The sequence below is a fragment of the Mobula birostris genome, chromosome 2 (genome assembly GCF_030028105.1).
Source record: "Mobula birostris isolate sMobBir1 chromosome 2, sMobBir1.hap1, whole genome shotgun sequence".
In the NCBI taxonomy this organism is placed as follows: Eukaryota; Metazoa; Chordata; class Chondrichthyes; order Myliobatiformes; family Myliobatidae; genus Mobula; species Mobula birostris.
In genome coordinates this window covers 82,912,276-82,929,287 of record NC_092371.1, presented here as the reverse complement: position 1 = coordinate 82,929,287, position 17,012 = coordinate 82,912,276, and the positions used below count along the sequence as shown (strand labels likewise).

Sequence of the window (17,012 nt, the reverse complement as noted above, 5' to 3'; positions counted from 1 at the left end):
CTTTATGTTCCTTTTAAATCAATAAAAAGATTAATAAAGAAAGAAAGAAAGTTACTTACTGATGCTCTCCACTGCTGATGCCCCTCTGGAGACTGGCAAATTTTCACCCTCTTTCCCCTTCCTGAAGTTAACGATCAGCTCGTTAGTTTTGCTGGCGTTGAGAGGATGTTGTTGCAGCACCACTCGACCAGGTGATCTGTCTCACTCCAGTAAAGATAAAGATGATAAAAATCAGCTTTCTTTGTCACATCGAAACATGCAGTGAAGTGCCTCATTTGCATCAACAGCCAACGTAGACCCAGGGCGTGGTGGGGGCAGCCCGCAGGTGTTGCCCATAAAGCAACACACGTAAAATGCTGGAGCAACTCAGGCAGCATCTATGGAAATGAACGGCAGTCACGTTTTGGGCTGAGACCCTTCTGGAAAAGAAGGAGGAAAATGTCAGACTTGTAAGGTGGGGGGAGGGGAGGAAGCTATTCAGAAGGTGATAGGTCATTCCAGGTGGGTGGGAAAGGTAAAGGGGCAGGAGAGGAAGGAATTTGATAGGAGAGGAGAGTGGACCATAGGAGGAAGGGATGGAGGCGGGGATCCAAGGGGAGGTGATAGACAGGTGAGAAGAGGTAAGAGGCCACAGTGGGGAATAGAAGAAGAGGGGAGGGGGAGGGAATTTTTTTTTAACCAGAAGGAGAAACCGATATTCATGCCATCAGGTTGGAGGCTACACAGAGAGAGTACAAGGTAATACACACAAAAGGTTCAAAGGTTCAAAGATCCAATTTAATATCAGAGAAATATATAGAATATACATCCTGAAATGCTTTTTCTTCGCAACCATCCACGAAAACAGGGGAGTGCCCTAAAGAATGATCAACAGTTAAATGTTAGAACCCCAAAGTCCCCCCCGCAGCTCCCCCTCCCGCGCATAAGTGGCAGGGAACAACAATCCCCCCTCCCCCCACCGACAAAAAAAAAGCATCAGCACCCCCCACCGAACACTCAAGCGTGAGCAAAGCAACAGCAAAGACACAGACTTGCCCCAAAGACTTCACATTTCACCGGTATTCGACATACCACAGGTTCTCCCTCTCCCTAATAAGGGAGAAGGCGGTGTCTCCATTTTCCCAATGAGCGGTAAGACAAAACAAACAATTCCTTGGTTTATGATGTTAAAAGACTGTTATGTCGCTTTTTTCGAGCTCTGTGCCTGAAGATCGCAAAGATCCCGGGTCTCCAGGCACACAGCAGATATCCTGACTCCTCCGACAACACACGGGTCTCCTGTCGTGACGCTGACCCTCTCAGGCCGAGCCTTTGGCGTGCCAAACAACAGCCAGTTATGGAACCCCGAGAGTGGGTCCCATTCCTGCAAAGAACCATAGTCAGCATGTAACTCCAGGACAAGGTCTTCAAAGAAACCCTGAAAGGGAAAAATAGAGATATTAAAGATAGAAATAGAGCTGTTTCCAAAGATGCAAACAAAGGAGTCGCCATTAGGTGCCATTAACCTTCCTAAGTTCCACCTTCAAAATGCTGGAAAACCTCAAAAGGTCAGGCAGCATTAATGGAATTGACTAAACAGTCAATGTTTCGGGCCGAGACCCTTTATCAGGACTGAAAAGGAATGTAAAGTGTTGCTCTTGCAGCCTGAGTGTAGCCTCATCATGGCACAGGAGGAGGCCACGGACCAATATGGGAGTGGGAATGGGAATTAAAATGTTTAGCCATCAGGAAGTTCCGCTTTTGGTGAATGGAGTGAAGGTGCTCAACGAAGCAGTCCCCCAATTTACGAGAGGTCTCACCAATGTAACGGAGGCCACATTGGGAGCACCGGACACAACGGACAGCCCTAGCAGATTCGCAGGGGAAGTGTTGCCTCACCTGGAAGGAATGTTTGGGGCCCTGAATGGAGACCTTAACCTGTACGTCTTTGGAATACGAAAGGAAACTGGAGCACCCGCAGGAAACCCATGCAGTCACGGGATGAAAGTACAAACTCTTCACAGGCAGTGGCAGGAATTGAACCCCAATCATTGGTGCTGTAATCCATTATGCGAAACACTACACTACTGAGTTGTTCACTCAACATTGACTCATTGTCAATGTGATTCATCCAACAATTGTGTTATCATTGGCAAATTTATTTATGACATTGGTACCAAAGGAAGTTTGTTTCTGAAATAAAAAATAATAATCATTCAGCAATGATATCACAAGCCAGACTGACTCAATGTCCACTGTCTCTGCAGATTCCAGACAAACCGTCTGGGTTGTTCTTGCTGTTGGTGTTGGTTTATTATTGTCACACCTACCAAGATACAATGAAAAGCTTGTCTTGCAAACCGTTCACACAGGTCAGATCATTACACAGTGTATTGAGCTAGGATAAAGTAAAACAATAACGATAAAGAGTAAAGTGTAAAAGCTCCCAAAAAGGGTAAACAATAAAGTGCAAGATCAGAACAGGGCACTACGGAAACATAGGGGTTACTGTGATGCTTTTACGACTCAGGGCGTCAGAGTTCAGAGTTCAAGCTGACACTGCCCGTGAAGGGTTTGTACGTCCTTACCGTGACCGCGTAGGCTTCCTCTGGATGCTCTAGTTTCCTCCCACAGTCCAAAATGAACCAGTTGGTAGGTCCATTGCTCATTGTAAATTGTCCTGTGAGTGGGTTAAATAATTGGGTTGCTGGGCAGTATGATTCGTTGAGCTGATATTGCCTGGTCCACACAGTATCGCTAAACAAATAAATATATATTCTATTATCATGCCAAGGATTATGGTAGAGGCACATTTAAGAAACTCTTAGATAGGTACGTGGATGAGAGAAAAATGGAGGACTGTGTGGGAGGGAAAGGTTAGATTGATCTTAGAGTACGTTAAGAGGTCTGTACAACATCGTGGGCTGAAGGAACCATACTCCACCATATTCTATATTCTATAATCCCATAAGACCATAAGGCACAGGAACAGAATTAGGCCATTTGGCAAATTGAGTCTGCTCCACCTTTCAATCAATGGCTGATCCTTTTCTCCCCTCCTCAAACCCACTCCCCGGTCTTCTCCCTGTAACTTTTGATGCCGTGTCCATTCAAGAACCTATCAATCTCTGCCTTAAATAGATCCAACATCCAGCTGCCTTTGGTAATAAGTTCCTCAAATTCACCACACTCTGGCTAATGAAATGTCTCTACATCCTTGTTTTAAATGGACACCCCCTCTATCCTGAGGCTGTGCCCTCTTGTCCTAGATTCCCCCACCATGGGAAACATCCTTTCCACATCTACTCTGTCTAGACCTTTCAACATTCAAAAAGTTTCAATAAGATTCATAGAAACATAGAAAACCTACAGCACAATACAGGCCCTTCGGCTCACAAAGCTGTGCCGAACACGTCCTTACCTTAGAAATTACCTCGGGTTACCCATAGCCCTCTATTTTTCTAAGCTCCATGTACCTATCCAGGAGCCTCTTAAAAGACCCGATCATATCTGCCTCCACCACCGTTGCCAACAACTCAGTCCTTCATCCTTCTAAATTCCAGCAAGTACAGACCCAGAGCCATCAAACGTTCCTCATATGATAATCCTTTCATTCCTGGAATCATCCTTGTGACCCTCTTCTGGACCCTCTCCAATGCCAGTACGTCTCTTCAAGCCCAAAATTCTTCATAATACTTTTATTTTAGATTATGAGAACACTCAGTCCCCTTTTATTATCATTTAGAAATGCATACATGCATTAAGAAATGATACAATGTTTCTCCGGAGTGATATCACAGAAAACAAGACAGACCAAAGACTAACACTGATAGAACCACATAATTATAACATATAGTTACAGCAGTGCAAAGCAATACCATAATTTGATGAAGAACAGTCTATAGGCGCAGTAAGAAAAAAGTCACAAAGTCCCGAGTTGATCGACTCCCGAGTCCCCGATAGTGGCGGCAAAAGGAAGAAACTCCCTGCCATAAACCTCCAGGCACCGTCAACTTGCCGATACCTTGGAAGCAGCGGAGCACAGCCGACCCTGAGTCCATCCGTCTGAAAACTCCGAGCTTCCGAGCAGCCTCTCCAATAGAGCCTCCCGAGTGCCTTTGACCTTTCCCCAGCCGCTGAAACACGCAAAGCAGCGGATTTCGAGGCCTTCAGCTCCAGAGGTTCCGGTTACCACACAGTAGCAGCGGTAGCAAAGTGGGCATTTCAGAAGTTTTCCCAATGTTCCGCTATGCACTCATGCCTGTCTCCATCAAATCAGGATTGTGCACGGTCCCCTACTTGACAGATAACAGATATTCATCACCGGAGAGGCCGCGGAGGTAAAGCTTTACAGTGTCTTATAAAGCCTCAGCATCACTTCCCTGTTCTTGTACTCTAGACCTCTTGAAATTAATGCTAACATTGCATTTGCCTTCCTCAGCACCGACTCAACTGTCAAGTTAACCTTCAGGGTGTTCTGCACAAAGATTCCCAAGTCCCTTTGTATCTCAGATTTTTGGATTTTCTCCCTGTTTAGAACATAGACTGCACATTTATTTCTGCTACCAAAGTGCATGACCATGCATTTTCCAACTTTGCATTTCCTTTTCAATATTTTATTACTAATTTCTACATAAGGAATACAGAGTACAAGGAGTATATAAGTAAAAAAAGATAAAATAATACCAATACATATTTGAATCACACTTGTAATCTCATTACTCTATATTCATGTAAATTAAATTAAATCATAATATTGAAATATGATAATTTTATTATTATGCAGAAAAAAAATCTAAACCCACTACCAAGATCGAACCTGCTTGGTAAAGAAAGAAAGAAGGAAAAAAATCCTTATCATATAATGAAATAAGTTATTAGCCAACATCTGTACTTTAACAACAAATCAAAGGTTTTGAAAATAGTTCAAAAATGGTCCCCACAATGTGTGAAAGTCTTGGCTAGATTCAGAAATTGAACAATGGATCTTTTCTAAATTTAAACATGACGTACCATCACGTAACCATTGAGCGTGAGTAGGTGGAACAACGTCCTTCTATTTAAGAAAGAGCATCCTCCTGGCTATAAGAGAAATAAAAACCAAAATGTGCAAATTAGATGTCTCCAGAATAATATCTTTTTCTCCAACAATACCGAATAAAGCAGTCAAAGGGTTAGGCTTAAAATTTACTTTGAAAAGTACAGAGAAAGTTTGAAATGCTTCTTTCCCGTGTCTCCCAAGACTCGGACATATCCAAAACATATGAATTATTGAAGCTTCTCCATTATTACATCTATCAAAAAAGGGAGATATATCCGAATAAAAACGAAATAGCTTATCCTTGGTCATATGGGCCCTATGGACCACCTTAAATTATAAGAGGGAGTGACGACACATAACGATGAAGTGTTAAACAATTTAAAAATTTCATTCCAAGTTCCCTCAGAAATTGAAGTCCGTAAATCTTGTTCCTAAAGATTTTTAATTTTGTCTAAAGGAGCATTTCTCATTCCCAGCAACATACCATAAATATTAGATATTGAACCATTATGAAAAGGTTTCAAATTAAAAATTACATCTAATAAGTTCTTATCAGGACTTTTAGGAAATATATATAACTGAGATCGCAGAAAGTCTTTAATTTGTAGATATCAAAAAATGTGGGTTTTTGGTAAGCTATATTTAGCTGACAATTGCTCAGACAAAGAGACTTCCTCCAACAAACAAATCCTGGAAGCATTTAATACCTAATCTATCCCATTCTTTAAAAACTAGATCGGTCATACAGGGTTTAAAAAAATAATTAGAAAAATTGGGACTAGAAAGAGAAAATCTCAATAAAACAAAATATTTTCTAAATTGTACCCAGATCCTCAAAGTATGCTTAACTACTAAATTGTCAGTTAGTTTACTTAAAGATAAAGGAAGTGAGGATCCAAGAAGAGAAATCATAGAAAATTTATTAACAGAGTTAGCTTCTAAAGAGACCCATACCAGACAGTCCTCACGGTTGATATAATATGACCAAAACGTGAGGTTTCGTATATTGACTGCCCGGTAATAAAACCTAAAATTGGATAAAGCTGAACCTCCATTTTTCTTAGCTTTTTGAAGATGAATTTTATTTAATCAAGAATGTTTATTTTTCCATATATAAGAAGATAGAATAGAATCAAGAGAACCAAAAAAAGATTTAGGAATGAAAACAGGTACGTCCTGGAAAAGGTATATAAATTTAGGTAAGATATTCATTTTAATAGAATTAATTCGGCCAACCAATGATAACAAAAGGGGTGACCAGTTTGATAGTGCCCTTTTAACATAATTCAGTAGGGTAAGAAAATTTTCTTTAAGTAGATGTTTATCATTCTTGGTAATTGTTACCGGAACGTCGTCTCCGCACCCCACTGCCCACGGGAGGACTGCAGTGAGGAGGAGTCTGTGACCCAACTCTTTGCACACTGTCAGTTCGCAAAGAGAGTGTGGAGGAGGATGGACGGGCTAGTGTCACGTTTCATCCCAGCAGCTGCGTAACAGAGGACTCTCTGATCTACGGGCTGTTCCCAGGAACGCACATGGAGACAAACATCCGGTGCTGCTGGCAGATCATCAACTCGGTGAAAGACACTCTTTGGTCGGCCCGAAACTTGATGATCTACCAGCACATGGAGATGTCCGTGGGAGAATGCTGCCGACTGGCACATTCTCAGCTGCAGGAGTACGTGCTGAGGGACGTGCTGAAACTCGGTGCAGCCACCGCAAGGGCCCGGTGGGGAAGGACCACAGTATAGGTTTCTCCACCCATGGGAGTGGGAGGGGTCGGTGGGCGGGGAGTATACCCCTCAACAATGATATGGTAAGCTGAACTACTGGAGTGGGTGGCTATAAATACGGATATGTACTGACTATAATGGAAACGTATGTAAAGGATGAAAAGTTATTGAATGGTTTATTGTATATATTTATTTTTGAATAAAGTATATTTTGAAATTTAAAAAAAGTAATTGTTACACCCAAATAGGTAAATTGATTTCTTACAATTTTAAAAGGAAGGCTAGTATTAATTGATACCAAACTATTCAAAGGAAAAAGTTCACTCTTATATATATTCAGTTTATATCCTGAAAACTGACTAAAACAGGAGAGCAGAGAAAGCACAGGAGGTAACGAAGTCTCGACATTAGAAGTAAAAAGCAATAGGTCATAAACATTGAGCGAAACTTTGTGGGTAGTACCTCTTCTTAAGCTACCAGTAATATCATTAGATTCTCGAAAAGCTATGGCTAAGGGTTCTAAAGCCAGATCAAAGAGCAAAGGGCTCAGGGGACAACCTTGTCTAGTTCCACGTTGAAGTTTAAATGGTTTGGAATTCTGAAAATTAGTAAGAACCTGAGCAGAGGGAGATAGATAAAGTAATTTAATTCATGGAATGAAATCGGGCCCAAAATTAAATTCTTCTAAGGTTCTAAATAAATAATTCCATTCAACCGGATCGAAAGCCTTCTCAGCATCTAAGGATATCATGCATTCTGATATCTCCTTAGAAGGAGAATAAATAACATTTAATAAATGACAAATATTAAAGTGGGAATATCAATTTTTAATAAATCCAGTCTGATTATCAGAAATGATGGATGGTAAAATATCTTCAATCCTACGAGCCAGAACTTTGGATAGGATTTTAGTATCAACACTAAGTAAGGAGATTGGTCTGTATGAAGAACATTCAATTGGGTTCTTATTCTTACTAAGAATAAGTGAAATAGAAGCTGCATAAAAAGATTGTAGCAACCTACCCAACTTAAAGGAGTCCGAAAAGACTGAACATAAATGAGGTATAAGCAGTGAGGAAAAAGCCTTCAGAAAATCCATCAGGACCCGGAACCTTCCCCGAGTGCAATGAACGTACAGCCTCGGCAACTTCCTCATAAGAAATAGGTTGATCCAACTATTTTCAGTTATCAACAGAAAGTGTAGGAATGTTTAATTGGTCTAAAAAATTATTCATTGCAGTAATATCTTTATGAGGGTCGGACTTATAAAGGTTAGAATAAAATTCTCTAAAGGTATCATTAATTTCTAAATGGTCAGTTGTCCTATCACCATTAGCTTTGCAAATGTCTTTAATTTGCCGTTTAGCTATAAAGGTTTTTAATTGGTTAGCCAACAATTTACCTGTTTTATCTCCATGAATATAAAACTGACTTTTATCTTTTAAGAGTTGAGTTTCAATTGAATAAGTTAAAAGAAGATCATATTTAGTTTTAGTTTCAACACGCCTTTTATATAAAGCAGGATCTGGAGCCAAGGCATATTTTTGGTCTAATTGTTTCAACTGATTAGCTAATTCAATTCTCTCTTTATTAGCTTTTCTCTTAACACTTGCAGTATAGGAAATAATTTGTCCTCTAATATAAGCCTTGAAGGCATCCCATATAATAAGACTAGAAGTCTCTTCCAGCGTATTCTCTTCAAAAAAAAGAATAATTTGTCTCTCCAGAAACTTTAAAAAATCCTTATCAGATAGCAAGTTAGATTAAAATGCCAAAACCTATTTATTTGAGGGAGACCAGGGAGACTTAAAGATAAAAGCACAGGAGCATGATCTGAGACAGCAATCTCTTTACAGTCACGATATCGAACTCATGGAATCATTTGGCTATCAATTAAAATATCAATCCTTGAATACGTGTGATTAACATGAGATAAAAACGAATACTCCCTGTCTACTAGATATAAAAGATGCCAGACATCAACAATAGCACATTTCATTAAAAAAGATTAAATAAACAAAGCTGATTTATTAAATGTTGCTGGTTTAGAAGATGATCTAACCAGCAATTAAAGTCTCCTCCTATCACCAATGAATAAAGACTCAAACCTGGCAAAAACGAAAAAAAATGCTCAAAGAATCCTGGATCATCTGTATTCAGGGCATACAGATTAGCAAATACCAGTAACTTATTATCTAATTTTCCTGACACCATAACAAAACGGCTATTAGTATCAGACACTACTTTATGTTGGACGAAGGGAACTGTGTTATCCATAAAAATCGAAACTCCCCTAGACTTAGCCTGAAAAGAAGAATACAACTTTGCATTTCATTTGTCACTTTCTTGCTTATTCTGCTAATCTAAGTCCTTCTGCATCCTACCTGTTTCCTCAACAGTACCTGCCGCTCCACCAATCTTCATATCATCCGCAAAATTGGCAACAAAGCCATCTATTCCATCATCTAAATCATTGATATACAGCATAAAAAGAAGCGGTCTCAACATTGACCCTGCGGAAGACCACTAGTCACTGGCAGCCAACCAGAAAAGGATCCTTTTATTCCCACTCGCTGCCTCCTACTAATCAGGCAATGCTCTAACCATGTTAATAACTTTCCTGTAATATCATGGCCTCTTAACTTGGTAAGCAGCCACATGTGTGGCACCTTGTCAAAGCACTTCTGAAAGCTCAAATATACAGCATCCACTGCATCTCCTTTATCTATCCTACATGTAATCTCCTCAAAGAATTTCAAAGGTTTGTCAGGCAAAATGTTTCCTTAAGGAAACCATACTGACTTTCTTGTCATTTGTCACCAAGTACTCCATAACCTAATGAGGTAGATTGTGAGGTCAAGAGTCCATCTTATCGTACACGAGGCCTATATCAAGAGTCTGACAACAGTGGGATAGAAGCTGTCCTTGAGATGGTGGTATGTGCTTTCAGGCTTTTGTATCTTCTGCCTGATGGGAGAGTAGAGAAGAGAGAACGTCTGGGTTGTGCATATCAATGCTGACTATCACACGAGACCTTTTGTAAAACCACACACATAAAAATTGCTGGTGAACGCAGCAGGCCAGGCAGCACCTCTAGGAAGAGGTACAGTCGAGGTCTCGGGCCGAGACCCTTCGTCAGGACTAACTGAAAGAAGAGATAGTAAGAGATTTGAAAGCGGGATTGGGAGGGGGAGATCCGAAATGATAGGAGAAGACAGGAGGGGGAAAGGATGGAGCCAAGAGCTGGAAACTTGATTGGCAAAAGGGATATGAGAGGATTATGGGACGGACGGGAGGCCTAGGGAGAAAGAAAGGGGGAGGGGGAAAGCCCAGAGGATGGGCAAGGAGTATAGTGAGAAGGACAGAGGGAGAAAAAAGAGAGGGAGAGAGAGAAAGAATATATAATAATAAAAGATAAATAAATAACGGATGGGGTACGAAGGGTAGGTGGGGCATTAACGGAAGTTAGAGAAGTCAATGTTCATGCCATCAGGTTGTAGCCTCCAACCTGATGGCATGAACATTGACTTCTCCATCCCTTCCCCCTCCTGTCTTCTCCTATCATTTTGGATCTCCCCCTCCCCCTCCCACTTTTAAATCTCTTACTAGCTCTTCTTTCAGTTAGTCCTGACGAAGGGTCTAGGTCCGAAACGTCGACTGTACCTCTTCCTAGAGATGCTGCCTGGTCTGCTGTATTCACCAGCAACTTTGATGTGTGTTGCTCGAAATTCCAGCATCTGCAGATTTCCTCATGTTTGCTGTTTGTAAAGCCAATGGGAAGCAGAAGTCAGAAACCATGGTGCACCATCCCAGGCTGGACTGAGCTTGAATGGCAAAGGGGTGCCACAAAGGCATCAGGCAGAGAGCCCACTGTCCCCTCCAGTGAGTGGGAAAGTTCCTGGGGCCACCACTTCACAGGACAGCGGAAAAGTTTGTTCCAGGGACCAGGACTAAGTCCTGTCATGTGCACAGGTACAGGGACAATGAAAAGCTTGATAACAGCAACATCACAGGCACGTAAAGTACAGTCGGCCCTCCTTAGCCGCGTGGGAGTGGTTCCGGGACCCCCCGCGGATACCAAAAAACACAGATGCTCAAGTCCATTATATAAAATGGCGTAGTATTTGCATAAAACCTACACACATCCTCCCATATACTTTAAATTATATCTAGATTACTTATAATACCTAATACAATGCAAATGCTATGTAAATAGTTGTTATACTGTAATGTTCAGGGAATAATGACAAGAAAAAATGCTCAAACAATGAGTGCTGGAGTTTTCCCAATCCGCAGTAGGTTGAATACGCGCATGCGGAACCCGCGTATAAGGAGGGCTGACTGTAGGTATAGACAACCCTCAGGATATAAATAACCTGTTTATTATGCAAGATCTTCCAGTTAAGATGGCGGTTGCGAACAACGATTCCTCAGGCAACGCCTTTCAGATAGCAAACCTCTCCAATTTTTTCACTTTTTCTACACCTCCTGCTTGTTCCTTTCGTCTTGCTTGTGTCACAGAAACTGTTGGAGCCTGTGACGTACAGTTTGAATCTGGCTCAAAGTATCCAGTGCTGGGCTGCATTCAGAGAGCTGTCTCTTGGAGATCAGGGACCAGGGTGAATCTGTGGAACTCATTGCCACTGACAGCTGTGGCTACCAAGTCATTGGCTATATTTAAGGCAGAGGTTGACAGATTCTTGATTAGTCAGGACATGAAGGGATATGGGGAGAAGGCAGGAGATTGGGGCTGAGAGAGAGCCATGATGAAATGGCAGAGCAGACTCGATGGGCCAAATGGCCTAATCCTGCTCTAGTTTTATACCTTATGTTCTTATGGTGTTAAACAACACATTTCCCTCCGAACGTTTGGATGTAGATCTGATAAATGAATCTGAATCTGAAAGAGAGATAAACAGCCTGCAATTTATAGACAGAATGAAAATGAAAGTGAAAAAAGACACAGTCAGAGAAAAGTCAGTGGTAGTCCGTAGTGTGAGAGTTGTGTACGTTCCTCAAGCAATCTCACAAAGCCAGATTATCTCATCATTACCACCTTGCCTGCGCCTTTCCTGTACTGGAACTATCTGGGTCGTGTCTGGGAACGAAAGATGACTTGTCTCCCACTCTGCATCTGTGGGCTATGAGGGGAGCGATGAGAGCAGGTTGGGGCTCACAGATAGGGTAGGAGGTGGATGGTTTGTGAAGAGTTACACTCCTCTGCCATTACACGAGGACTCTGTCTCTGCTCCCAATGCACGAACACGAGGATCACGGCGTCAGCGCAAGTCCACTTCGAACAGACATGGACCAGGGATTCCCCAATAATCATTGCGTTTTCACACAAGGTTTGCATGTACAATCCACCTCTTGCTCTGACTGTCCGAGAATCTCTTTCCGAGACACAGCTCAGAGTAGAGAAAACACAAGAGCCTCTACAGACGCTGGAAATCCAGAGCAATACACACAGAATGCAGGAGGAAGTCAGCAGGTCAGGCAGCCTCTGTGGAGAGGATATTTCAGGCTGAGACCTTTCATTAGGTCTCGCCAGATCATGATGAAGCATCTTGGCCCAACATGTTGGCTCTTTACTCCTTTCCATAGATGCTGCCTGGCCTGCTGAGTTCCTCCAGCACACTGAGTGTGTTACTTGGAGCAGAGTAGCTGTTTGCACATGTTGGGAGGCCTAAGTCCAAGCTGTTATTGACTCGCTCACTGAGGTGTAACGACAACAAATGTAATCCAACAGGTAAGTTCAGCATTTTGGTCATGGTAGTGCTGTGGAGGGTGCTGTACAAACGAGTGTCTTTCATCATTAGTTTAGCAGTAAAGGTAAACTCAGACCTGCCTTCTGGCTTCGTGCCTATAACAGACAGTTTGTAATCTCGCTCACCCACATCAGTCTGGGTCAAAATATAGAAACATAGAAACATAGAAAACCTTCAGCTCAATACAGCCCCTTCGGCCCACAAATCTGTGCCAAACATGTCCCTAAGAACTACCTAGGCTAGTATAGAACTACATAGCCCCCTATTTTTCTAAGCTTCATGTAGCCATCCAGGAGCCTCTTAAAAGACCCTATCATATCCACCTCCACCACCATCGCCGGCAGCCCATTCCACTCACTCACCAATCTCTGCGTAAAAAACTTACCCCTGACATCTCTGTACCTACTTCCAAGCACCTTAAAACTGTGCCCTCTTGTGCTAGCCATTTCAGCCCTGGAGAAAAGCCTCTGACTATCCACACAATCAGTGCCTCTCATTATCTTGTACACCTCTATCAGGTCACCTCTCGTCCTCCATCGCTCCAAGGAGAAAAGGCCGAGTTCACTCGACCTATTCTCATAATGAATGCTCCCCAATCCAGGCAACATCCTTGTAAATCTCCTCTGCACCCTTTCTAAAGTTTCCACATCCTTCCTGTAGTGAGGCGACCAGAACTGAGCACAGTACTCCATGTGGGGTCTGACCAGGGTCCTATATAGCTGCAACATTACCTCTCGGCTCTTAAACTCAATCCCACGATTGATGAAGGCCAATACACTGTATGCCCTCTTAACCACAGAGTCAACCTGTGTAACAGCTTTGAGTGTCCTATGGACTTGGACCCCAAGATCCCTCTGATCCTCCACACTGCCAAGAGTCTTACCATTCATGCTATATTCTGCCATCATACTTGACCTACCAAAATGAACCACCTCACACTTAGCCGGGTTGAATTCCATCTGCCACTTCTCAGCCCAGTTTTGCATCCTATCGATGTCCTGTTGTAACATCTGACAACCCTCCACACTATCCACAACACACCCAACTTTTGTGTCATCAGCAAATTTACAAACACATCCCTCCACTTCCTCATCCAGGTTATTTATAAAAATCACGAAGAGTAAGGGTCCCAGAACAGATCCCTGAGGCACACCACTGGTCACTGACCTCCATGCAGAATATGACCCATCTACAACTACTCTTTGCCTTCTGTGGGCAAGCCAGTTCTGGATTCACAAAGCAATTTCCTCTTGGATCCCATGCCTCCTTACTTTCTCAATAAGCCTTGCATGGGGTACGTTATCAAATGCCTTGCTAAAATCCATATACACTACATCTATGGGTCTACCTTCATCCACGTGTTTAGTCACATCCTCAAGTGTCACACAAGTGTCCCGTATTTGACTGCTACTTTTGTCCCTTATTTGAGAGTGAGAAAGTTGGCAACCCTAGTGATGACAGCTACAAATTCAGATTAATTTACTTATCACATGTACATCGAAACATGCTGTAACATTAATCGTTTGTGTTAACAATCAACACAATCACCATCGTAATACTGATAGGGTCGCTCTTGTCCTTACCTACCACCTCATCAGCCTCCACTTTTAACACATTATCCTGCACAAAATCCATCATCTCCAAAGGAACTTTACCACTAAACATACCTTTACCTCAACCCCACTTTCTGCAGAGATTACTCCCTCAGCGATTTCCTTGTCCAGTTATCCCTCCCCACTAATCTCCCTCACATCACTTATCCCCGCAAATGGCCCAGGTCCTACACCTGCCCACTCACTCCATTCAGGGCCCCAAGCAGTCCTTCCAGGTGAGGCAGCACTTCACCTGCAAATCTGCTGGGGTCATCTCTTGTGACCGGTGCTCCCGATGTGACCTCCTCTACATTGGTGAGGCCGTTTCTAAACTGAAGGATTGTTTCATCGAGCAACTCCACTCCATCTGCCTAAGTGGGACTTCCTGGTGGCCAGACATTTTAATTCCGATTCCCATTTTCATACCGACATGTGGTCCATGGTCTCCTCTTGTGCCAAGTTGAGGCCACCATCAGGGTGGAGGAGCAGCACCTTATTCCATTTGGGTTTGCCTTCCCAAGAATAAAGTTCCTGCCCCCACCTCTCCTTCATTCCCACTCTGACCTTTCACTTATTCTCACCTGCCTATTAATTCTCCCAGGGTCCCTTCCCCCTGCCCTTTCTCCAATGGTCCACTGTCCTCTCCAGTCAGATTCCTTCCTCTCCAGCCCTTGACCTTTCCCACCCACCTGGCTTCAGCGATCACCTTCCAGCCAGCCTCTTTCCCATCTCACCACTTTTAATCTCAGTTCTGAAGGAGTCTCAGCCCGAAACATCCACTCTTTACTCTTTTCTGTAGAGGCTATTTGATCTGCTGAGTTCTTCCAGCATTTTGTGTGTGTTGCAACACAGCCTAAAGTTGTGTGGACTGCCTCTCATTCTGATGCCAACATAACATGCCCTCTGTGCCCAGCACAGCGACACAGTGATCATCATCCACAAGAAAACAGCAACAGCAAAAACAAGCTCCTTCAACCCCCCACAGATATACACACACACACAGAGACACAGACACACACAAACACACACACACACACACACACACAAACACAGACACACAAACATACAGACACAAACACACACACACACAGACACACACAGACATGCACATACACACACACACACACACACGCACACACACACAACCCCAAGCCAAGCCAGACGACCAGTCCCTGGACTTTCTGACTTACAGAAATCAGACATCCAACCTCCAGTTCCCAGACCAGACTTGCAAACTCATAGATCTCTGACCTTTTGGCATACCAATCCATGGTCTTTGAACCTTGAACCTTGACCTGCAGACTCACCAATTTCGGTCTTCAAACCTTTAGGCACACACAGTATACAAAACTGTAAGAGGCTTCTGAATCTAGAGGCTTTGACGTCATCCAGTGTCCTAAAGCTCTTCAAAATCTGACTCCAACTCAATTACTGACATCAGTGTATGGTGAGGCTTTGAAATTCTCTATTCCTGGAAATCTCTGGAATCTCTGGAATTCTTAATTCAGTAAATTGTATCTTTGGAGCAACACACACAAAATGCTGGTGGAACGCAGCAGGTCAGACAGCATCCATAGGAAGAAGCACAGTCGACGTTTCGGGCTGGGACCCTTAGATACCTGACTAAGGGTCTTGGCCCAAAACGTCGACTGTGCTTCTTCCTATAGATGCTGTCTGGCCTGCTGCGTTCCACCAGCATTTTGTGTGTGTTGCTTGAATTTCCAGCAGCTGCAGATTTCCTCGTGTTTGCATTTTTAAATTGTGCCTTTAGAATTGTTTACCTGGAATTTGGAATCTTCGGCATTCTTTTTCTCAGAAGGTTGTTATTGTTCAGTCCTTGAAAACAATAGAGTGATTGTCATACTGCTCTGAAACAGGCCCTTCAGCCCAACTCATCCTTACTGACCGACGTTTCTATCTGAGCTAGTCCTGTCTGTCTGCCCTGAACGTTTCCTGTCCATATACCTTTTTCAAAAAGTCTTTTAAAAATAGTAGCTGCAGCCACCTCTACCACTTCCTTTTCCAGCTTGTTCCATATACCCACTATGAAGTCACTTTCAAGGACTATGCACTCATGTTCTCAGTATTGTTGTGTCATGTATTTAATATTTCAGTAACATTCGAGTAAGCTTGTGTATATATATTATTTGATTCAGCAATCTTGTTTGTTTAAATACCTCATTACGGGTTATATGTATAAAAACGCAAATGGCATTCGTCATCATGCCCCCACATGATACGTGTGTGTCTCACTAAAAGTAAACATGAAGTTAGACTCATATTTTGGACTTCAGTATCTTCCTTTGAACTAGCTTAATGTTACAAAGCATTATATGCATTTATTTATTTTTATTTGCCTAGTTTGTCTTGATAGTAGGGGAACTTCTGGTTTGGTCGCCGGCCGCTCGACCATGGTTTTCGGTCGGGCGCCGGACGCTCGGAGAGATTCAGCGGGGGGCGAGTGCCCAGCACTCGGCCGGGGGCCGTGGTCGAGTGGTCGGCAATTTGGGCCGACTCCCCCAACGGACTTAGTCTGGTGAGGAGGGTGTGAGGACACCCAGCAGGACCTGACAAAGGGCGGATGAGCTCCTTGTGAGCCAATGGCCATCTTCCGTGGAAGAGATTAAAGCCTCACCACTTATCTACGAATCGTATGCTATGCACCTGGTTAGAAGAGACACGATGAACTTGGGCACTGTGCCGTGTGCCTGGACCTGCCCAAGGCCTCCGCCTAAGGAAGGGCCGAGCTCGAAGAAGCGGCCGCGGCTGGAGGCCAACACGGCCTCGGGCTCGAGTTCAGTGGGAGAAGCGGCAGGCAGTGCCAAGGTGGCCAGCGAGAACAAACTGGAGGAGAGGCCGTACTCGGTGCTGTCACAAGATCGAAGAAGATGGAGGTGCA

The 17,012-nt window shown here is 43.2% G+C and overlaps 1 long non-coding RNA gene across 1 annotated transcript; it reads right to left on the bottom strand.

The window, feature by feature from the left end:
* Positions 1-1,077: 1,077 nt before the first annotated feature.
* On the bottom strand, positions 1,078-15,442 carry LOC140208623 (uncharacterized). Its single transcript, XR_011888847.1, has 3 exons — positions 15,365-15,442; positions 4,993-5,061; positions 1,078-1,417 (listed from the first exon to the last, which is right to left on the bottom strand). It is a non-coding gene; the product is annotated as an uncharacterized lncRNA (long non-coding RNA).
* Positions 15,443-17,012: the final 1,570 nt, after the last annotated feature.